A 24,187-nucleotide genomic window follows, 5' to 3' on the forward strand; every position below is an offset into this window, starting at 1 on the left:
CCTCCAGGTGGGGCCTGAATAATTCCTGGAATTACTAAACATTTTTTTTTTATCCACTGAACCTCATTAGCTGCTTATGTATACCAGTTATGAATCTATTTAAGGTTGCCAATTCAGGGCTGGGAAATTTCTGAGATTTCTGGATAGACCCATGGGAGGGTTTGGGAAGGAACCTCAGTGGGTTATATGCCATTTCAGTAGAACAAATATCTGTCATATGGAGATCTCCACCCACTACCTGGAGGTAGACAACCTTGACCCATTACAGAACAGACTTAGAATTCCTCCATGGCTTAAAGAGCAATCAACTGTACTCAAAATATAACCTCAGATCCCTATATTTTAAACAAACATTTTAAAAGTTTCACTTATAAACAAATTGCATACTAGAAAAACATATAGCATAATATGTTAGAAATTTGTCCCAATCTCCTGGAGCCTTGCTGAAGGGACGGAGGGACACATTTGTCACCCTTGGGGGAAAAGAGGAAGATTGACAGCCCAATGGGCTTGAGCTTGGGGGTGTGGCTGGCTGCAGCAGCAGTGCACCTTCCCCGCTCGTGCCAGTCTCCGTCTGGCGATCGGTCTAGGCAGGAAAGCTTTTAGCTTGCTCCTGCTTATATCTTATCAGTTTCAGTTGTTTTTTAGGTGTTCCTTAAGCGAAGATTAGGTGGCTGGGCAGGAGCATTTTTGCTTGCTGGATCTGGTCTTGTCAGTTCCCCTTTTCTTCCAGCTTTCGGACATTTTAAGAAAGATCGGGGGCTGATTGAGTTGATGATAAGGCAGGGCAGGAGCGCTTTTAGTTTGCTCCTGCTTCATGTCAGTTTCCTTTGGCTTCTCGGCATTCAGGCTTTTCAGTGGAGATCAGGTTGCTGATAAAGCCTGTGAGCTTGATTTTAACTGCAGCGTGTTGCTGAGGATCAGGGCTGCTGTTAGGTCTCTGGTGAACGTGAGGACGTGGATTGGATTGGCGTATCTCCATTATACGGCCGGTTTAACCCTCCCTCCCCCTCTTCCCCCCTCTTTTTAAAAAGGTGTTTCTTGGGTTAGGCTTTTTGCTAGCGTGGAGTACAAACTCCTCTGGGTGTTGAGTGTGGGGGCAGTATTGTGGAAGCCACTTTTTCCCTTATTGGTAAGGAAAGAACTTAGGGGGGGTGAGACTTTCTTTCCCCTTTGAGTGCCTCTTATGGGGCTGTCCCTTTCACCGCCTTACCTTTTGGGGACTTAGAACTGCCTTTAGGAGACCATTTGCTGCCAGCAACAAAAGATAAGATTCTAAAAGCGGAATATGTCGTTGTCTTCTTCCTCCTGTTCTGGGAGCTGCAGAAGAAAGACAAAGAGAATTTGGATGATTAGGAGAAAGAAAAATTAAAAAAACGGAAAGTTGACAGGACTTGGGCCAATTGGCTGTCTGGGTTTTTCATATATGCTGGGGTGATAGCAAGGGCTCAGCCTTGGAGAGGTGCTTCACTTATACAGTGTATGGATATTATTTATAAGGGATCTTTGATGTTTAATGGGCCTGCCTGGCTTCAATATGACCAGGAGTTCAGGATGAGGGCCACTCTATACCCTTCCCTTCAGTGGGATCATATCCACCAGCAGCTTTGGCTCCAAGTCATGTCCCCCATTTGACCAAATTTGGGTGACCTCTCTGATAGCGGTCATTTGGTGACCAGGGCATCTGTGACTTCTTTCTCTTCTTCCCGCAGTTCTGCGGGGCAGGCAGTTCAACCCCGCTTGCTTTGCTATGAGTTTGGCTCCCAAGGAGTGTGTAGCGGGAAGACTTGCCAGTACAAGCATGAATGCCCCTTGTGTGGTGGCTCTCATTCCTTTAACAACTGCTCCAGAGCCCGGCCACGTAAGGGCCAAAAGAAGCAGGGTGGGGGTGGAGGCAATTATCAAGCTGGGAAAGGGGCACAGTCCGATAAAGTTGGGACCTCTTGAGCGGTGGCTTGCCCAATATCCGCACTGTGTTGAGAGGATTTATCTGTTAAAGTGTTTTATGTTTGGTTTTAGGATTTCTTTTCAGGGTCCCCAGGTTGCATTTCAGTTGGAGAACCTTAGTTCTGTTAAGGGTATGGAGCATGTAGTTAGGGGTAAGATTGCCAAGGAGTTGGCAGAGGGCAGGATTTTGGGCCCGCTTTCTACCCCTCCAGTGCCTAACCTTCGGGTTTCCCCGTTGGGAGTGGTGCCAAAGAAGGCGACTGGTGAATTTCATTTTATTCACCATGTCTCCTATCCCAGAGGTGCATCAGTAAATGATGGCATTCCTGAGCATTTATGCTCTGTTAGGTACACCAGCTTTGATCAGGCCGTTAGCATTGTATGACGCTGCGGTAAGGGGGCAGAGATGGCTAAATGCAATATTAAGTCTGTCTTTCACCTTCTTTTTGTCCATCCGGCTGTCTTTGAGCTCCTGGGTTTTTCCTTCGAGGGGCAATTCAACATGGATAGAGCTCTGCCTATGGGTTACTCTGTCTCATGTGTGGCTTTTGAGTGCTTCAGCACATTCCTCGAATGGACTGTTTGTGAGAAAGTGGGTTTACAGGAAGTGGTTCATTATTTGGACGACTACCTCTTTGTGGGTGCTGAAGGACTGGGTGTTTTGCATAAGTTAATGTCTAGCTTTCTTGAGCTGGTGGTGGAGCTGAGTGTTCCACTGGCACAGGAAAAACGGAGGGTCCAGCCACAAGATTTACTTTTTTTGGGATCGAGCTGGACCCTCTGGCACAATTGTCCAGAATACCTGTTGAGAAAGTCGCAGATTTGAGGGAGAGAGTTCTTTCCTTCTTAAGCAGAAGGTTACTTTAGTCGAGGGGGCGTGGCATCGGCGCGAATGGTGACGGAAGCGTGAGGCTTTAGCTCCCGACCCGATCTCCTCACCCTCCCTCATCGATGCAGGTTTTTGCACCCTATTTTTCATCAGATTATGGGAAAATCGTCCTATAAAAAGAATAACTCATCTTTAGCTAGCGCTCGGCTTCTTAAATCCTTTCTGGACTCAAGCTCACAATCTGATCGCTCCCTGTCAAGGCCGCGCAAAACGTCAAATATGGCGGACAATGCTGCCAGTCCGCTCCCCTCACCAGATCTGCTCACAGCGAAAGAATTCCATAATACTCTGAGCTCATTTCAGTCAGAAATGCTAGATAACATGGCGGCTATACTCAAGCCAATCACAGATCAGATCAGTTCCTTACAAATCACTCTACAAGAAGCCACAGCCACAGCTAACTCGGCGTTAGAAACAGGCCTTGCGAATCAAGATGAAATCCGACATCTTCAGAGGCAAGAACGCTGGGCTACAGACAAAATTCTGGCACTGGATAACAAAGCGCGGGAACGACATGTTAAGCTGCGAGGCTTTGAAGAATATGAGGAAGGAACCTCAGATCTGGCCAGCTTCCTAGCATCGTGGTTCTCTACAGCCCTTCAGCTGGAGGACGGCATCGCCCCACACATTGTTCGTGCTTATAGGCTGGGTTCATAAGAACATAAGAGAAGCCATGTTGGATCAGGCCAACGGCCCATCCAGTCCAACACTCTGTGTCACACAGTGGCAAAAAAATTTATATATACACACACACTGTGGCTAATTGTCACTGATGGACCTGTGTTCCATATTTTTATCTAAACCCCTCTTGAAGGTGGCTATACTTGTGGCCGCCACCACCTCCTATGGCAGTGAATTCCACATGTTAATCACCCTTTGGGTGAAGAAGTACTTCCTTTTATCCATTTTAACCTGTCTGCTCAGCAATTTCACCGAATGCCCACGAGTTCTTGTATTGTGAGAAAGGGAGAAAAGTACTTATTTCTCTACTTTCTCCATCCCATGCATTATCTTGTAAACCTCTATCATGTCACCCCGCAGTCGATGTTTCTCCAAGCTAAAGAGCCCCAAGCGTTTCAACCTTTCTTCATAGGGAAAGTGCTCAAGCCCTTTAATCATTCCAGTTGCCCTTCTCTGGACTTTCTCCAATGCTATAATATCCTTTTTGAGGTGCGGCGACCAGAACTGCACACAGTACTCCAAATGAGACCGTACCATCGATTTATACAGGGGCATTATGATACTGGCTGATTTGTTTTCAATTCCCTTCCTAATAATTCCCAGCATGGCGTTGGCCTTTTTTATTGCAAACGCACACTGTCTTGACATTTTCAGTGAGTTATCTACCACGACCCCAAGATCTCTCTCTTGGTCAGTCTCTGCCAGTTCACACCCCATCGATCTTCTCCCTCCGCTCCCTCCGCTCCCGAGATGTCATCATTCAACTGGCTAACATACATGTTTAAAAAAAGATCTTAGACACTGCCAGAAACCTAAATGGTCTAACTTACAAGGATAAGAAAATACTTGCTTTCCCAGATCTGTCCGCAGAAACTCTGCAGAACAGGCATTTCCTCAAACCGATTGCTCAAAAGCTGGCTGCAGCAAACATCTGCTATAGATGGTCACCCTCAGGCAGACTTGTCGTACATCACCAGGGGAAAAGCTGGACTATCGAAGACCCTGAAGTTGGCCTATATCTACTTCAGTCGCTCAACATAGATGTTCCGATGGAGCTGGATCGTAAGTCGCAAAAGCGAAAATGGACCTTCGCGTCACCGCCTAAGGATCGTAAAATCTCAGCCCGTTCTCATGAACCAGCCCAGGCTCCGGACTCTATACAGTCTCTGCAATCTGTAAACTCATCATAAACCTGCGTCGTTATCTTATCTTTCTTTAAAGCTTTGTGTTATATGTCACATTTTATCTGAGGGAGGGTGGGTGGGTGAGGATAGAGTGGGTTTTGGCTCTCCAGCTCCCAAGAATGATGGGGATGTGTAGTGGTAGGGTACGAGGTCCCCTGTCTCGGGTGGTTTCCTGGGACCCACAGGTTTTCCCCATGTGCTGGTTACTGGTTCTGTTGTTTAATGTATCTAAAGGGAGTTCTGTCGCCCTGCAGACATCTTCCCAATCTATCTTTGACCATCATTCATATGCAGGGAGGACAGAGAAAAGGGAGGGGGGTGGGAAGGTGGTACACTTATTGCTGTTATTTGTATTATAGTGTCAGATACGCTGGCTACCACTTATGTTGCTACTCTGGTACGCCATCTGCTGTTCAACTAAGGATATCACATGATTGTTTATCAGTTCATTATAGGCTTCTTTGCCTTTTTTTTAGTTCTTGTTTGTTTGACTTGACACGGACGCAGTTTATCCGTTCTAGGAACAGTATGTATATGCCTTCATGCCTTATGGTCTTGCCTTTTGAATCAGCGGCCCTTTTTCTCTTGGGTTCGTCATTTTTCTTTCTCAAGGGCCCGCCAAGTTGGCTTAAACCAATATTTCCATTTAGCCCAGCCCTAGTAATTAGTATCTTTCTAATACTCCGTTATATACCCACAGCAATTGTAGTTTGGGGCATTGTCTTGCACTCACTCACATACATATCCCTTTTCACTGTCATGAGGCTTTATATTGCATTCCCTCGTCATAGATCTTGCATTGCAATTGTCTATCGTCTCCGTCCTTTGTCCCTGACGGAAGATCTATTTTATAATCTATATACTTTGACCTAAATGGCCCCGGACCTAAAAATCTTTTTGCTGAACTGTCGAGGGCTTAATAGCAAAATTAAATCTAGACGCATCCTCTCAGGGTTGAAGAAACGTGCTCTAGACATTATCTTTCTACAAGAGACACACTTACGAAATGACATTAATCCCCTATTTCGCTCCACCAACTTTCCTGTGGCTTTTGCTGCTTCTGGTTCCTCTCAAGCCAGGGGGGTTGCTATTTTACTCTCACGTTCAGTTCAATTTTCTTGCTTGGCCTCCGAGATAGATGAACATGATAGATTTCTTTTTGTTAAGGGTAGACTCAATGAAGATATCATAACCCTAGCTGCCATTTATGCGCCTAATTCGGGGCAACTAGAATTTATCCAAGAGGTTATGAACAAATTAAAAGCTTTTCAGGAAGGCTTTTTAATTATCGGAGCTGACTTTAATTTCCTTAAAGATACTCGGCTAGACAGAAAATCAGAACATCCACCTCCCCACTCCCCCCCCAGACGAGGCCTTTCACCCTCAGGCCTGCATAAAATAATGTCAGATATGGGGCTTACGGACTCCTGGAGGTTTCTTCATCAAAATGAGCGGGACTTTACTTACTTCTCTTCGCAGCATCAAACTCATACGCGCATTGATTATATCTTTATTTCTGATTCTCATTGTAATGCTCTTGTAGATGCCTCGATTGAACCAAGACTCTGGTCTGATCACGAGCCAGTTCTTTGCTCCATTAAGACAACTGAACAATATGACCGTAGCTTTTCCTGGAGAGTTGACAACTATTTATTATTAGATAAAGAACTTTTTAATCTAATCAAACAGGAAATTAATGAATTTTTTAGCCACAATCTTTCTGACGACATCCCTCCCCAAACGGTCTGGGATGTATGAAAAGCCTTCCTAAGAGGCAAAATTATTGCATTAGCTGCCGCCCAAAAAAAGAAAAAACAACATCTTGTTAGCGTCTTGACCGCGAAAATCAAAGATCTCGAACTCCAACACAAACACACATGCAACAAGAAAATATTTCAACACTTGCAAGAGGAAAGGAAAAGGTTAGATGCTCTGGAAACTCAAAAAATCAAATGCAATCTACTATTTACCAAACAAGCCTTTTGTTTTCAGGGCCCTAAATTTCATAGGCTTCTAGCGTGGAAAGCCAAACAGCAAGCCACCAACCTGAATGTGAAGGGTCTCAGAAATCGCGAAGGCGTTTTATGCACTTCTTCAAAGTCTATTTTAGATATTTTTAGCCAATTTTACTCTTCTCTATACCAATCCAAGAGCCCATCACCTGAAGCGATTTCCGAGTTTTTTCAATCCGTTACCTCACTCCCCACTTTGCTAGAATCTCACAGAAAGTGTCTTGACCGCCCCATTGATGAGCTGGAACTTGCTGAAGCCATCAAATCACTGCGTACAAACAAATTGCCGGGTCTGGATGGCTTCACTTCTGAATTTTATAAAGCTTATAGCTCTACATTATCTTCCTACTTACTGTCTCTTTTTAACTACATTCTCGATTCTGGCTCGGTCCCTCAGTCTTGGAGTCTTGCCAAGATTATAGTTTTACACAAAAAAGAGAGAGATGAATTAGACCCCAAGTCTTACCGACAGATATCCCTTTTAAACACCGACTACAAACTTTTTGCTAGCATCTTAACCAGGCGACTGAATAATTATATTTCCCCTGATCAGTCAGGTTTCATCCCTGGTCGTGACTTAACTGATGTCACTCAGAAAACACTGAATTTGATTCATCATTGCAAAACCAAAGCTGTTCAGGATGCCTGCATCCTATCCATAGACATAGAGAAGGCCTTTGATTCGGTCAAACCTCTCTACCTGCACTCCTTGCTCGAAAGAATGAATTTTGGTCCCAAATTTCGTAATCTTATTGACTCCTTCTATCTCTCTCCTTCAGCATTACTTCGGATTAATAATTTAAACTCAACTATCTTCAATCTGTCTAGAGGTACACGGCAAGGCTGCCCTCTTTTGCCCCTTCTATTCGCTCTCGCAATTGAGCCGTTGGCCATCAAAATCAGGGATGATGCTCATATCCATGGTATCCCCGTGGGGACCGAAGCTTTTAAAGTTAGTCTCTTCGCAGATGATATAACCTTGTACCTTACCAACCCTCCCTCGTCACTCTCAGCAACTCACTCTCATCTTTCGGACTTCGCCAATGCCTCAGGCCTCGCAATAAAGTTTGATAAATCCCTCTTGCACCCCATCACCTTATCTCCTACCCCTATTTCTTTTATCAGCAAGCACTACCAATATAAATGGGTTAGAAAATCTTGGAAACACCTTGGTGTTCACATCCCATTAGACTTCACTACTCTCCCAGCCGTTAACCAGGCGGAAATCTCCAAATCTATCAATTCTCTCCTATCTTACTCTGGGGAAAAAAAATTCACCCTTTTGGACCGCATCCATCTAATTAAATCATTAATTCTTCCTAAGATTGTGTTCTATTTGCGGGCGGTCCCTCTGCTGCACAAATGGCAATCCCAATTAAATGCATTTGTTTGGCAGCATCGGAAACCAAGGCTCAACTTTGCCTCAAGCAGACGGCCTATCTCGCTGGGTGGCTTAGCGGTCCCAGATATTTCAAGCTACCATGATGCTATTATCCTCACTAATTTGGTGAAATATTATAGGTCTTCTTACGTGGCGGACTGGAAGTTGATCAAAGATTTTTATCTCAAGACCCCCTCCTTCCAGGAAGAACTCTGGTGTGTGTCTAAGTGCGTCAAAGCTTCTTCTGCTCCGAACCCTTTTTTGGCTTCCCTGCTGCAGGTTTGGCATAAACACCATAATAAGTTAGCTCCCCTGACCTCCCCCTTAACCACTTTTGTTAGTCAGCCCTGGTTCGCTCCGGCGTTGTGTAAAGACTCATTTATGAAATGGAGACGCCTAGGGCTGACCCAATTCGCTGATGTCCTTCTTAAGGGGGTACTGAAAGATAAAGTGACTCTGGAGGCTGACTCTGACCTCCGGCTACCCTGGTTCGAATACCTTCAACTTAAACATTTATTAGACTCACATTCCTTCAGTCCCCCTCTGCGCGTCCACCTTGCTGGCTTTGAAAAGATCCTATTTGGCGACTCAATCCCAATCAAAGGACTGATATAAAAAATCTATCAATTACTACTCAGCCCCCTCAATGCAACGCCGCACTCCTACCAAGGTGCCTGGGCTCGAGATTTGCAGGTGGAACTAACTGAGGAGCAGTGGCGAGCTATCTGGAGTTCTTCCATATATAAAACAAAAGCAATGAATGTCCAACTTCAAGCCCTTAAAGTCCTCACGCGATGGTACCGGACCCCAGTGCAACTAGCGCACTCGTCTTTCATCTCACCCCTCTGTTTCAAGAACTGTGGACAGAGGGGCACTTTTCTTCACTCCTGGTGGCATTGCCCAACCATAAATAGCTTCTGGAGACAAATCTATCAAGAAGTACAAGAACTCACATCATACTCTCCTCCATTCACACCCGAATATGCCCCTTTAAATCTTGTAGATAACTCAAATATCCCCGAATCTGCAGAGGAATTGGTCTCGCATATGTTTGTGGCTGCTAAATTTGCAATTGCTCTAGTTTGGAAACAACACTCTCCTCCCTCACGGCAGACTTGGTGGTTGAAATTATAGGATTATTTTGCACTGGATAAGCGCACTTATGACTTAGGCCCCCATCGTTCCCAACAAACTGTTTCCTCGAATTTTATAGAAAAATGGTGTCCCTTCATTGATAAAGTCTATGATGATAATAGAATCCCCAATGCCTCATACCACGCTATATTGATGTCCTGTCAATTACTTTTGTAACTGCACTCTGAAATGTTTCATGGCGTCATGTATTGACATTTGACGCATACTTATGGACTTCGTTTGTTATATCTGTATCACATTTTTTTAATTCAATAAAGCATTCTAGTTTAAAAAAAAAAACTTTAGTCGAGTGTCAGCAGCTCATAGGGCATCTCAACTTTGCTTGCAAAGTTGTGGCTCCTGGACGTGCCTTCTTGCACAGGCTTTGTGATGCGATGGCTGGTCTATGACTTCCACAGCATAGAACGCGGGTTACAAGCAGCATGAGGGCAGACCTATTGGTATGGCAGGAGTTTTTGGAGTTCTTCAATGGGATTTCATTTTGGAGGGAAGACATGAAGCTTGAAGCAGAGCTTCAGGGCATGTCTGACACTGCCGGTTCCTTAGGTTTTGGGGTCTATTTCCGCGGTCATTGGTGTGCAGATGTGTGGCTGGATTCGTGGGTCCAGGCAGCATTGACCAGAGATCTTATGTTTCTTGAGTTCTTTCCCATCCTGGTAGCTGTTTGGCTGTGGGAGAACTATATGGCCAGTCACACTATTCATTTTTGGTGTGATAACATGGCTGTGGTACATGTCATTAATTCCCTTACATCCAAGTCGCAAAGAGTTATGAAATTAGTATGAGCCTTCACTCTGCATTGCCTGCGGCTTAACATACTGTTTTTAGCCAAGCATGTTCCCAGGGTGAATAATGGGGTGGCTGATGCTCTCTCTCACAAACAGATGGAGAGGTTTCGTCAACTGGCCCCAGAAGCCGATCAAGAGCCGGCGCAAATACCCCAGGAGCTATGGGTGATTGGAGAGCCGAGGTCTCTAGCCATTGCGCCCAGCACCAGGAAGTCTTATGAACGTGCCGTGTGGCAGCTTGAGGACTTCAGGTCAGAGGTAGGGTATCTCATTGTTTGGCTCCTCCCAGTGCAACAGTTGCTCCACTACTGTGTTGCTTTAAAAGGTAAGGAATTGGTTGTGCGATCCATTAGGGGACGCCTGTCTGCTCTGGCTTTTGCTAGTAAGGCTTTGGGGTATAAGGAGGAAACCGCAGACTTTCATCTGCGAAAGATGCTGGAGGGCTGGGCTAGAGAGGCCGGGCCTAATCCTGACACTAGGAAGCCTATTTCCCCTTTGATTCTTAGGGGCTTAAAGGGGGTTTGGGGCACAATGTGCACCCTATTTTGAGTCCATACTGTTTCATGCTGCTTCCTTGGTTGCCTTCTTTGGGGACCTTAGAGTTAGTGAGCTAGTGGCACACTCCAGAAATGATGTTTCTGGTAGAGCTTTGTTACTACAGGACCTGAGGTTAGTTGAGAGTAAGGCAGTCATCACCGTTCGACGCTCCAAGACTGAGCAGCATCACAAAGAAACCATTTTGGAGCTGGGCACATGTTCTGAGGTGGAGTTGTGTCCAGTTTCTGCTCTGGCTGCCTATTTGGCAGTACACAGTCCTAGGGAGGGATTTTTGTTTTGTGGTGTCAATGGCAGTCCGTTGACAAAACATCAATTTGGGGCTGTGACTACTCGGTCTTTAGCTAAACTTGGGTTGTCTGGGGTGCGGTTTGGTACCCACTGCTTTAGAATTGGGGTGGCCTCTATAGCTGCCACCCTGGGTTATCCTTCCTTGGCCATTCAGGATCTGGGCTGTTGGCATTCAGTAGCTTATAAAGCCTATGTACACCCCCTGCTCAGTCCCTAACTTCATGGGGGGGGGGGAAGTTAGCTTGGAGTTTGTGTTTAACTGTTTTTCTTTTTAGATGCTGTTGTTCCTGGCCAGGGGAGTTGTGTTCTCATCTGTGGACAGTTATGTGTTTTGGGCTGCTTTTGAGCCAGTTTGGTGTAGTGGTTAAGTGTGCGGACTCTTATCTGGGAGAACCGAGTTTGATTCCCCACTCCTCCACTTGCACCTGCTAGAATGGCCTTGGGTCAGCCACAGCTCTGGCAGAGGTTATCCTTGAAAGGGCAGCTGCTGTGAGAGCCCTCTCCAGCCCCACCCACCTCACAGGGTGTCTGTTGTGGGGGAGGAAGGTAAAGGAGATTGTGAGCCGCTCTGAGACTCTTCGGAGTGGAGGGCGGGATATAAATCCAATATCTTCTTCTTCTTCTTCTTCTTCATCAGGCTCAGAGAACTTCAATCGGCTCTCAGCTGGGACTCAGCCAGTGGGTTACCATTGAATGGTGAGGGCACAGGGGCCTTCATTGGCCTGACCTGATCTCAGTGTATTTACCCCTTTTAAAGTTAAACATGGTTGTGGCGGTCTTTTTGAACAACTCTCTATTTATACAAATGGTGAAATCAATAACATTATGGTCACTGCTCCCAAGCGGCGCAATCACTTTTACATCTCTCACCAAGTCTAAGGCATTACTTAGGACCAAATCCAGGATCGCCCCACCCCTGGTAGGTTCTGAGACCATCTGCTCCATAGCACAGTCATTGAGAGCATCAAGAAACTCAATCTCTTTCTCTCGACCAGAACACATATTGACCCAATCAATCTGCGGGTAGTTAAAATCACCTATTAAGACACAGTTTTTACGTTTAGCCGCTATCTTTAAGCCTTCCATCATATTATAATCATCCTCTCTCTTTTGATTTGGTGGGCATAACAAACTCCCATAGTTAAATTTCCTTTTGGGCCCTCTATTTCAACCCAAAGCAGTTCTAAAAGTGAATCTAATTCTCTGACCTCAGTCTTACTGGACCATATATCCTCTCTGACATACAGAGCCACCCCACCTCCAACCCTTCCCTCCCTATCCTTCCGATATAACGTATATCCAGGAATCACCATGTCCCACTGATTCTCCTCATTCCACCAAGTTTCTGAAATTCTCACAATGTCTATGTTTTCTCCCAACACGAAACATTCCAATTCACCAATTTTACTTCGAACACTTCTAGCATTTGCATACAAACATCTATAATTTCCCAGGAAAGCTAGGCCCGCCACCTTCCTCCTGCCGCCTCAAGACTCTGGCAGACAGTCCATACTGTTTGTCACCATCACAGTGGACAACTCCGATCCGTTACCCGGTAGAAAAATAGCAGCCAACCCTTCATCTCTTTGAGACAAGTCGTCCCGAACCAGAGACATTTCATCTCCTGTCGGCTTTCCCCCAAGATTTAGTTTAAAAACTGCTCTGCCACCTTTTTGATTTTAAGCGCCAGCAGCCTGGTTCCATTCGGGGACAAGTGGAGACCGTCTCTTTTGTACAGCTCCCGCTTGTTCCAGAAAGCATCCCAGTGCCTAACAAACTTAAACCCTTCCTCCTTACACCATCATCTCATCCACACATTGAGACTTCTAATTGTGCCTGTCTCTCCTGCCCTGCACGTGGAACAGGTAGCACTTCCGAGAAGGCTACCTTGGAGGTCCTGGCCTTAAGTCTCCTGCCTAGCAGCCTAAATTTTTCCTCCAGGACCTCACGACTGCATTTCCCCACATTGTTGGTGCCAACATGCACCACGACAACGGGCTCCTCCCCAGCACTGTCTATCAGCCTATCTACTACACGCGTAATGTCCGCTACCTTCGCACCAGGCAGGCAAGTCACCATGCGGTCAGTACGCGGTTTCGCCACCCAGCTGTCTACTTGCCTAAGGATCGAATCACCAACTACCAACCCCCCCCCTCTCCCCCTGCCCAGGGATGGTTCCTTGGCACGAAAGGATTCCCTCTCACCAACTGAAGAAGAGGTCCCTTCTGAGGGTGCATTCCCCTTATCCTCAGCATGGTGCCCTGTTCCCTCTCGACCCTCATGCTCTCTGACAGCAACAGGGCTGCTACGTTCAGAGCAGGGCTCATCTAATACACCCCCGAGAGTCTTCCCCAAGTGTCTAACTGACCGTCTCTGCTTCTCCAGGGCCGTCACCTCGGCCTCAAGGGTACGAACTCATTCCCTGAGGACCAGGAGCTCCTTGCATCGAGCACACACCCAAGACTTCTGTCCTTTGGGCAGATAGTCGTACATGTGACACTCAGTGCAAAACACTGGGAAGCCCCCAACCCCCTGCTGGCATTCCATCTTCATTATATATATATGTGTGTGTGTATATGTGTATATATATATATATATATATATATATATATATATATATATATATATATATATATATATATATATATATATATATATGTATGTATGTGTATGTATGTGTATGTATGTATGTGTGTATATACACACATTATACATATACATTACATATACATTAAATATACAATCCTCTTTAAATGCTGTTTGTTTAAATGGCTCCCCTTCTGGAGGGTCAACTTATCTTATTGGGAGAACAAGGAAATCAGGGATCTGGGTTCCTGGTCCTTAGGGTGCCCCCAGGCAAAGAGCCAGAGGCTAAGAGCCCTTTAGCTCTCGCCCTTTGGCTCATGCCAAAGGCTCGCGCCTTTGGAAAGGCGCAGCTTAAATGCAAAGAGGGTGGAGCAGAGGCACTCCTCAGCAATCAGCAGCAATCACTCTCAATCTCTTTCTTCTTTAGCCCACCCAACCAAACAAAGAGCAAACAAAGACCAAACAAAAAGCAGTTCCCCAGCTATCACACCTTATAATTTTAGGCAGCCCCACAAAGCTCAGAATGAAGTCTTCCAGAACTCAGAAATTCCCAGCAACTTCTCCAGCTTTCTCAGCTATGAGAGCTGCTTTGCTCTGTTCTGCTCCTCTCAGACCTCTGTGAGATGTGAGGGTGGGAGAATGCAGGGTGGGAGAATGCAGCCCATCCTTTGGGGCTTACCTGGAATGTTCCCTTCATTGAGTTGCCCAGCTCAAGGTTGACCTGAGCTGGCCTGGTGTGAGCTGTGGTATACTGCTCTAGCCAGGGGCTGGGTTGCTCACCCGTTAAATGGCAGGAGAGGTGTCTGGTGAGGCCCCTGGCCCCAACCAGGTCACAGGTTCTGTTTAGACCTTGCCGTTTATTAATAAATCAAATAAAGTGCCCCTTAGTTTAATCCAATTATTGCATCTGACTCTTTATTTCAACCTGGGGGGACAATTCATCCCAACCGCCTGCAGCCTCGCTGTAAGGACAGAGGGGCACATTTGCCATCCTTGGGGGAAGAGAGGAAGATTGACAGTCCAATGGGCTTGTGCTTGGGGATGTGGCTGGCTGCAGCAGCAGTGCACCTTCCCCGCTCGTGCCAGTCTCCATCTGGCGATCGACCCTCCCTCCCACCCTGATTGTTATGTAGGCATTTGCTGGTTGCCTCTTATTAGGGGGGCCGGGTAGGAATTTTTTGATCCCCAGCTGATTGGCGGAACTGCTGGGGTGTTTTTTCACCTACCCTACATAGCATGTCAGTGGATTGGGAATTTGGCTATAGGGAGGTGCTGTTAAATAGGTTGGTCACTTTGGTTGTGGCAGATTTCTGTGGTTAATGAGCCTATGTGGCTAGGGGAGGACCAGAAAGCATCCCCCTTTTGTGGGGTTAGGGATCTGTCAGGATCGACCTTTGGGTTTGCCGACCCGGAGTGGGAGAATGCAGACCGTCCTTTGGGACTTACCTGGAAGGTTCCTTTCATTGAGTTGTCCAGCTCATGGTTGGACCTTCCTGGTTTGTTGCCTTTTGCTGAGCTGGTCTGGTGTGAGCTGTGGTGTACAGTTCTAGCCAGGGGCTGGGTTGCTCGTCTGTTAAATGGCAGGGAAGGTGTCTGTTGAGACCCGTGGCCCTGACCAGGCCGCAGGTTCTTTGCCGTTTATTAATAAATTAAATAAAGTGACCCTGACTCTTTATTTCAAGTGGGAGGGGGGTGGGGGGTGGAACGGGCAAAAACTTATCTAATTCAAAGTCCCAGCTGTGTAACATGCAGGTAGAAATATCCTTGGAAGTTGCTAAATCAAACTGTAAACTAACACCAAAATGATGACTAGATTTTGACTAAACTTTCTGTTTGTTTCAATTGTATTGCATTTCAACAGGAATATATTAATAAGCATGGTACTGTGCTTCCCCCCCACCACCCTTTTGCTGACCTGGGTTTCTCCCCCCAACATGCTTTTTTTTTTTGCACTTGATGACTCTTCTTTCAGAGTCTGGACTATTGTTTTGCAAAGTGTACGCTTCAAAAAACAAACAAAATAACTAGTTTACTTAATGATGTACAAGACTTAAGCCACTATTTAAACAGCATATTTGTAACTAGATTACTATTATTCCCATGTCATATATAAAGAACTAGGGCTGAAAATAGTTATTTGTCTCAGAGGCTGAGGTAGAATCTGAACCCAGTCTAACACTCTAGCAAATGGAAAACTCCACTCATTGTCTCTGATTTATCTCCAACACTTATTACTATATCTGGTAAATTTACATAACATTAAAACTCTTATCAGATGTGTGAAAAGAGACTTACGTTACTACTTCTTAACATGACCATTTGATGAGACCAAGGTATTAAAAACTGGATATGCAAGATTAGAAGGAGCCACTGACTGAAGCACCTTGTCCAACAATGACCAACTACATGTCCAGGATAGCATCCAAGCTTACTTGCTTGGTTTCCTAATTGGGGTTTGAAATAAATGAACTGAAAATAAGTTATTTTCTCAGCCAAAAGAAACAACCAAGGGAGATGAGTATTGTTGGAAAGAAAAACTTGTTATAGGTGTCTCCATGCCAGTGCTAGAAGTCTCAAGCCAGGGGTGAGGAACTGGAGTGCTTGTTGCACAATAGTTTAGATATAGTAGGTATCTCAGAAACATGGTGGAAATCTATGCGATAAAGTAATCCGTGGATATTAGCAGAGGTGTCAAACTCTTTTGTTAGGAAGGCCAGATCTGACAAAAATCTCACTTTGTCGGACCAGGCCACACATGTCATAAAATGTAACACAAGGTACTGGAGATATAAACTTTATAAAGGTGGTTTCAGATGCCAAATGGCAATAACAAATGAATGACAATAGCAGGCTTGATTGGTTAGATGTGATATGCTTAGGGATAGTAGGAGTGGAGATACCAGCATTGGTAATGAGACAGGAAACCTGAATCTCAGTTTGGACCAGGAGGAAGCAAAGAATAAATGAGCATAAGTCTGACATTAGAAAACAAAATGTTCAAAAAAGAGTAGGGGAACATTTAACCTTCCAGGACATTCAGCTGCTGACCTAAGAGTAGTCATTTTCTTACAAAGGAATTTCAAAGGGAGATTAGAAATAGAGAGACTAATGAATTGCAGTGGATAATGAAGCTCTAGGACAAAATTGAGACCTAGGTTTCCTGTCTCATTACCAATGCCTGCTATTGCCATTTGGCATTTGAAATCACTCCACTCTCCAAGATATAAGTACTAATGGACTTGCATTCTGAAGAAGTGAGTGGTGACTCACAAAAATGCATGCCCTGCCATGCATTTTGTTAGGTGCTACTGGACTTTTGCTATTTTCCATTAATAAAAATTGCACGCCTTACAATTCCTTCCTTCCTTCCTTCCTTCCTTCCTTCCTTCCTTCCTTCCTTCCTTCCTTCCTTCCTTCCTTCCTTCCTTCCTTCCTTCCTTCCTTCCTTCCTTCCTTCCTTCCTTCCTTCCTTCCTTCCTTCCTTCCTTCCTCTATTTAAACTGGAGAGGGCAATCTCCCCAAGTGAAATAATGTGTTGATTTCAGACTAGGCAAAATCAGTGCTAGTGCATCAGTACTAGAAAGGCCTGCTCCCCCCCCCAGCACTAAAAGTGGCGGTGCTCCTCTCACTCCTTTCCCCTGGGGCTCGCCGGCTAAAAGCAAGCTTTGCTGGCTTCACAGCTTGCACCTGCGCGTTTTGTTAAGACAAAACACACAGGCATGAGTTGCAAAGCTGGCTAAGCTTACTTTTAGCCGGTGAGCCCCAGGGGGAAGGGAGCGAGCGGTGAGCCCCAGGGGTTAGGGGGCAGGTGAGTAAAGCACCTGGGGGGCAGGTGGGACGCCGTGCCGGAGGTGGTGGGTGGCTGGCAGCCCAGAGGGGGCTAGCGGCGGCAGCGGCAGGAAGGGGGGAGAAAGGCAAGCTAAACATTTGCCTGGGGCGCAGGAGGGGGGGCAAGAGCCCAGTTTGCAGCCCCCCGCCTCTTGCCACCCTAGGCAATCGCCTAGTTTGCCTAGTGGGAGGGCCAGCCCTGGTTCAGGGAATGCACTTTCCTCAAACATCAGTTCTCAAGCTTCAAACCAGCCCATGTGTGGCCTGAATTTTGGCTCATGAGTTGGTTTGTGCCCTCCCTAGTCCTCAGCAGCGATGGAGCAGCATGATGGGATGAAGCTGACCAGGCAGGGGAAGGAAGTGCAGTGTGAAGCAAAAACCAAGAGGCCAACTAAGAGACTGGGGGAATAGGATGTGTTGCAGATTAACTACAGAACTGGAACTGAGGGGTGATTCTTTATATCCTTTTGCAGAGGATGAGGAGAGAAAACACAACAACAACAACATGGGGTTGCAGTTCATATTACAGTAAATACAAACACTGTGATATTCTGGCTAACATATTTAGTAAAACTTTTTTTAAAAAAAACGTACAAATCTTTTGTCACATTAAAAAGAAGTAAAGCCTTACAACATCACAAGGAAAAATCCATCCAGTGACCACCCAGATATAAGCTCAGGATGAGGAGAGGACAGGGGCTTGTCATTGGAATATGGCAATAATAATTTTAAAAATCAATGTTTTGAGAATGAGCTTGCATGAAAAGAAATCCTTCATCTGTATTGTGGAAAGGAATTTTCCTCTGGTGCCTTGAAAGTATCAAAAATGTTCCCTTGGGAAGATTTGGAAGATAGATATGTAAGTATCTATATCTGGGTACTTGTCTTGATTGGGGAAGGGCAGGAATCTTGTTTTTGCCATATGGAGAAAATTGCTAGAACTGGTCTGTTTGGAAATTTGGGTTGGTAGTTAGGATCAAATTATCTGGGAAGAAGCTCCAAGGTCCTTGGGGGAAATAGCCTTTGATTTAATCCCTCTTAGGATAGGTACTTGCAGAACTGAATGAGAAGCTGCCCTTTCTTCTGCTTTAGCATGACTCATTGGGCGTTTTCGCACTGACCTTAATCGGCAGTGACGTCCCTCTTCACCGCGCAGGATCTGCGCGGATTTCGCACCAATCCCTGTGGAGCACCCGGAAGAGCCGCAAAGTCCCGCGGCTTTTGCGGCACAAATGGAAGCTGGTTTTTGGCGGTTTCCATTTGCGCCGCAAAAGCCGCGGGACTTTGCGGCTCTTCCGGGTGCTCCTCAGCAATTGGTGCGAAATCCGCGCAGATCCTGCGCGGTGAAGAGGGACGTCGCTGCCGATTAAGGTCAGTGCGAAAACGCCCAGTGTCTCTTGCTATGAGTTTAATTCTGGCTCTTTTTTTTCAATCCTAGGCCCATAGTAAGGTGTACACATGAACAGGGAAAAGGGAATAAACCATGCCAAAAATGGGGGTCCCAGTGACTCAGGGGCATCAGCACGGGTTGTTTTGTAGAAAAATAGGTGGTGGAGCTCATCCAGGGATTGTTTTGCAGCTGCATCTACTATTCAATGGACAAGGAGGTGGAACTCTCAGAGGGAAGAGGTAGAACTCTCAGAAAGGTTCAGGAGCTGTGCTCCTGTGAGCTCCCACTGAATCTGAGGCCTGGGTATCAGCATAGTTTACAATGCAAGTCAAGGAAGTTATAAAAAGTTTTTTAAAAGTGTAATAAAAATTAAAAGAGTCTAGTTACCTAACATCTGTCCCAGGAAAGTTAGTTGAAACTGAAATCAAAGATTGTTTTTAAGCCAAACCTATGTAAGTTTTATATGTTGTAAGCCGTCCTGAGCCACTTCGGTGGGAAGGGCGGGATATAAATCAAAAAAGAAAGAAAGAAAGAAAGAAAGAAAGAAAGAAAGAAAGAAAGAAAGAAAGAAAGAAAGAAAGAAAGAAAGAAAGAAAGAAAGAAAGAAAGAATTATTAGGCACACAGAAGAATAAAGCCTGCTGAGGGAAAATCAGCATAGCTTCTGTACTCCAGCCCTTCAGAGTACTTGGACAAAGTGAATATGCTTGTAAATAAATTTGATCTTGTAGAAATTACATGGAAGTACTTTTTCACCCAAAGGGTGATTAACATGTGGAATTCACTGCCACAGGAGGTGATGGTGGCTGCAAGCATAGACAGCTTCAAGAGGGGAATGGATAAGCATATGGAGCAGAGGTCCATCAGTGGCTATTAGCCACAGCTTATTGTTGGAACTCTCTGTCTGGGGCAGTGATGCTCTGTATTCCTGTGTTTGGGGGGGCACAGTGGTAGGGCTTCTAGCTCCACTGGTGGACTTCTTGATGGCACTTGGGTTTTTTGGCCTTTGTGTGACACAGAATGTTGGACTAGGTTGGCCATCGGCTTGATCCAACATGGCTTCTCTTATGTTCTTATATGCATGGACTTTCAAAAGACATTTGACAAAGCACTTTACCAAAGATCCTGAGTAAATGTGGCAGTCATGAGATAAGAGGACAGGTTCTCTTATAGATTAAAATTTTGCCAAATGACAAGAAGCAAAGAGTAGAACTAAATGGACAATTCTCAGGAAGGAAACAGTGGGGTCACACAATAATTGGAATTGGTATTAGGGGTGAGTAGTTCAATGGTCAAAAGGTGAAAACCATGACTGACTATGAAGAGTTCCAGGAGGAGCTCCACAGATTGGGTGAGTAGGAAACAAATGCTGCAGATGAAGTTCATTGTTGGTAAATGTAAGAAGGAAAAAGAAAAATGTGAGAAGGAAAAAGATCTTGGGGTTGTAGTAGATAGCTCAATGGAAGTGTCAACCCAGTGTGCTGCAGCAGTGAAAAAGGCAAAGTCTGTGCCTGGAAGGGTGTCTCTCCATGACGCCCTTCCATTGATGAGGCAAAACAACAGAACAATGGGTTCAGCTAATTTTATTCATTTACAATTATTTCAGTGAACTAAATGGATGATCTATGCCACTGCTTATTTCAATAAACTGATGATTTTGAGGGCGGGTTGCACTAGGCACCTACTTGGCTTGCCTTTTGGACAGATCCACCCTGGCTTCAAACTCAGCTGGCATCTCTTCCAGCCTTACTTATCACAGCCTGCACAGCCATATGTGCAGAGAGGTGCCAAGCTTCATCCTTCTCCCTTGAAGTATCACAACAGTCCTGCCAGATTTTTTAAAAATATGCCACCCAGCATCAAGGGCACTCCTTCACAGTGCACACAGATGAAAGGCATATGATAGGTTGATCTGGACACTCTCTTCCATTACACCAGATGTCTCAAGGTGCTTGCCGAATAGCCCTACCAATCCAGGACAACTGCCCTATTGCTGTCATATTAATTGTGACCTAATTAGTTTTATAACTAGGCATATTTAATGATTTTAAAAACCCTTAATTGGAATACTGCTGCATTTGTATTCTACAGAACCCCCTGGGAAATCTTGACACAAAACATGTAGGGGTATTGATATTTGGAATAAAGCATTGCTTCCCACTGCACCATGTTTTTTATTCGTTTTGTTTTCATTCCTGACAACTACCATAAAAAGCTGCATCAGCTTTACAGTGTGCATATTTAAAGTTTCCATGAGTCTTAAGCAAGTCATACAGGCAAAAATAGAGAAGGCTCCTGCAAGTGTAGACAATATTATAATGCCTCTGTATTTCAGAACTGTGGTGCAGCCCCACTTGGAGTACTATGTGCAGTTCTGGTTACTATATCTCAAAAAGGACATTGCAGAGCTGGAAAAAGTACAGAAGAGAGCAACTAAGATGATTAGGAGGCTGGAGCACCTTCATGATGCAGGAAGGCTGAAGAGTATGGAACCTTTCAGTTTAGGAAAGAGATGACTAAGATGAGACATGATAAACATGCAAAAAAATAAGCATGGAAAGGAGAGAGTTGACAGAGAACTTTTTCTCCCCTCCCAAAATACTAGATCTTGAGGGTATCCAATGAAGCTGATGGACAGTAGATTCATAATGGATAAAAGGAAATATTTATTTGCACAGCAAGTTATTAGGATGGGGAACTTGCTGCCAGAGGATATAGTGAAGGCCACAGGGTTTTTACTTCTTTTTTTGCTGTCAAGTCACAGCCGTATTATAGAGATCCTGTAGGGTCTTCGAGGCAAGAGACATTCAGAGGTGGTTTGCCACTGTCTGCCTCTGCATACCAACCATGGTATGCCTTGGTAGTCTCCCATCTAAATACTAACAAGGGTCAACCCTTCTTAGCTTCTGAGATCATGCTAGGCTTCCTGAGATCAGGCCAGGGTGACCACAGGCATAGACAGCTTTAAAAGGAGATTAGACAAATTCATAGAGGATAGGTCTATCGTTGGCTACTAGCCATGGTTAATAAAGAGAACCTCCACATTCAGATACAGTAAACCTCTGAATACCAATGCCAAGAGGCAACATCAAGGCAAGGCCTTGGCCTCTATGCCCTTGCACCTCCAGAGGAACTGGCTGGCCACTGTGTGAAACAGGATGCTTGACTAGATGGACCACTGGTCTGACTCTTCTTATGTTCTCATCTGTATTCTATTTCCAAGTTCAAATTTTATGAATATTTTAGTGTGTGTGAACCACAGAGCTACACCAGAAAAACTTACAAACACAGCAAAATGGAGATGCTTCATGGTGGGTTACATCTGACAGGCAAAGCAGACAGTGATCCATATCATATCCTTCTTTATTCATATCAATTATCCATTCACTCAAATGACATTATCTAATGGTTTTTACAAGCTCTTTTTTTCTATGCATCCTATACCCCACATTCAGTTCATGAAATACTTTCTATAAAACAGAAACAATTTCTTAAGTTTCTGTAATTCTCTGAAATCAGATGAAATTTTCAAATGTTTGAAAGCTGGTATGCTTTCTAAGGGGAGATACATTTTAATATCATCAGCAGAAGGAAAGGAAGTATTTTCATTCAACTTGCAGCTTTTGAAGGAAAAGGCACACATTTTAATATCATCAGCAGGAGAAAAGGAAGTATTTTTCTTCAACTTGCAGCTTTTAAGCTGAAAAATTAAAGAAAACCTGAATATGTTCCCCAAGTAGTAGCTGTTTTTCATATATTGCAGCTACTACTGAATATGAATTAATGAGAGCTCCATAGCCAATGCTGACTGTCTGAAAAGTGTAGCTGTATGATTTCAAAGAGCATGTTTGTTTCTAATTACTGAAAATGAAGGTTATTTTTCTCTGGTAAGGATCATGAAAAGTTCAGTGCCCTGACAGAATAATGGCTTCTCATAACAATAGGACTCTATTTAAAAGAGCTCTGCTTGTGTCTTTTGTCAATAAGATGGAATTTCACCAATAGGAGTAGAATTCAATGTATGAGCACAGATCGCATAAGCCATTTAACTGGTTCAATTACTGGAGTCACAAAAAGGGCTTGTTGAATTTTTATTCTTCTGTGGCACGTTACGATAAAATGGAATATCATATCAATGACTTGCAATCAAGTGCAAATAAGATTCCCCCCCCCCCACACCCCTCCTCTAGCCTTGGAATCCTTTGCATCCTTTGCATCCTGGGCATCATAGTAGATATATTCCTTTTATGTATATTTTAAAAGTTTTTTTTTAAAAGATCATATTGTATTAATGATATAACCCTCTAAAATGAATAGAAAATGGTCATGCATGTTTTATGGCAGTTCCTGTACGTGGTTTCATAACGCTTGGCTGCCCTACAAAGTTTTGGTTGTGAAAATTACATAAAGTATATCCAAAAGTGAAATCTCAGAAAGGCTCTCCCCAAATTGAAGAATATTTTATCTCATTTATAAAATGCAAACAAATATACTTCTCACTACAAATTCACTACAGAACAAATATTCTATTTATAAGACCACTGTAGCTTGATTTAAATGTGACACTGGATGAGCCAAATAACTCATCCATTGGACTTTGTACTTATATAACTTAAATATGGTTGCTACTGCTTTGCTTTAGATTTTAGCCCAATTTAAAAGAGACACTGTATGAGTACAAAGTCCCATGGAAGAGTCTTCCCTCCCCCTCAGCCAGCATTGCTTTTAAATCTGGCCTAAATATGGATTTATTATGAGTTCAAATATTCACCAACCCTTTGGTCATGAATTTGACTCTCAGTTAAGCCAAACCTGAGTATGTTCCCCAAGTAGTAGCTGCTTTTCATTTTATGTAGCTGCTACTGAATATGAATTAATGAGAGATCCATAGCCAATGCTGACTGTCTGAAAAGTGTAGCTGTATGATTTCAAAGAGCAGCTAATTTCTTTCAGTACATTTGATGTACAATGACCACAATGTATAAAGCAGCTTTAGGATGTCGGGCTGCCAAGTCCCCTGTGGCTGCTGGCAGGATACTTTTTTCACCCAGAAGTGAGGTATCATGGGGTGCTCTAGGAATTTGTGGGAAACTCTATGGTACCATTTAGCAATTTGGTACCATAGAATTTCCCCCAAAATTTCTAGAGAGTTCCTATGTGAAACCATAGAGTTTCCCACATATTCCTAGAGTGTCCCTGTATGAAATGTTTGCCGCGATACGTCACTTCCAGGTGCCATACATGCTGTGTGGTGATGGGACTCTTTGGGGGGTGGGTAATCCCCCTGGCAGCTTTCTCCCTGCTGGTGGATTGGGGCCTGCCAAACCAGGGGATCCCCTGTCCCTCACGGGAACTTGGCAGCCTTATTAGGATGCTGAATAAAAGCTAAGGTCTTACTTTAGAAGATGCTAAAAGAAATGTGGCTCAGCACAGTTTGGGAGTAGATATCACAGGAACCACTCAGATGGCACACATTCAACCTGTGCTGTGTGAGCTGCACT

Source organism: Heteronotia binoei, chromosome 9 (assembly GCF_032191835.1).
Source record: "Heteronotia binoei isolate CCM8104 ecotype False Entrance Well chromosome 9, APGP_CSIRO_Hbin_v1, whole genome shotgun sequence".
Taxonomy (NCBI): Eukaryota; Metazoa; Chordata; class Lepidosauria; order Squamata; family Gekkonidae; genus Heteronotia; species Heteronotia binoei.